Source organism: Propithecus coquereli, unplaced genomic scaffold, assembly GCF_000956105.1.
Source record: "Propithecus coquereli isolate 6110/MARCELLA unplaced genomic scaffold, Pcoq_1.0 Scaffold204, whole genome shotgun sequence".
NCBI classification, from domain to species: domain Eukaryota; kingdom Metazoa; phylum Chordata; class Mammalia; order Primates; family Indriidae; genus Propithecus; species Propithecus coquereli.
This window is the reverse complement of record NW_012145412.1, coordinates 1,408,194-1,409,141: the sequence shown is the minus strand read 5'-3', so window position 1 is coordinate 1,409,141 and position 948 is coordinate 1,408,194.

The following is a 948-nucleotide window of genomic DNA, read 5'->3' as shown; positions in this document are numbered from 1 at the left end:
AACCATGCTTCTCTCCAAAAACATCCTCAGCTCACTAGACAGATCATGAATAAAGAAAATGAAGAAAGTAAATTAAGATTCTTTTTTGGGTGTTTCTTGATTGGTGTTTCTTGAAAAGTAATTTTCAATATTATGGTTTAATTTATGACTTTCTTTCCACGGCCCCCCACCCACAACAGCAAAGATATTTTGGCTGTACAGGTGCTATCTATTATCAAATGGATTGCCTGGCTTCTGACAGATAGAAGTTTTAGTTAACAAGTTGTGATCACTTCAACATTAGCCTTAGTAATGAGAGAAAACAAACAAACAGCAACTATTTAAAAAGAGATCTCACTCAAAATCCCATAGGGAGTTAAATAAAACACATGTAGGCATTTCTGCCTTGAAAGTAAAAGTCCCAACCCAGTAGACGCTGTTTTAGAAATTGATCAGACATTTCCAGGAACAGAGTCTACACTGCCATAAGCCATGGCCCTCTAAAATTCTGTCAGGTTGCACAGAGTTTCATTACTCTGTAGAGGAGGCCACATGTAGAGAGCTACTCTCTTGCTTCTTAACTAGCGCATAGTAAGAACTCAACAAATTTAGCTTTTATCCACTAGAATTAAATTTAGTTCAAGAATCTTAAGGCAAGACCAAAAAAAAAAAAAAGCTGAATTAGAACCACATATTTTTTAAAAGCACCAAAAAATGTGTGTATAAAAAGACAGAAGAACACACTTGAGACTATGATTGATTGTCAAATGCAGTAAGAAAGTTCAGGTGAAATAAAACTTTATGACATAAACCAGTTACCAGAGGGAGAAGAGCTCAGAACAATATTTATTGCTTGTTTTCACTTCAAATTGCTCAAAACAATAAATTAAATCCCGTTTTTAAGAAATCCTTCTGAATAATGTATCTGAGTCAAAATAAACCTTGTTTTTCTCACCTTAGTTTTTCCCA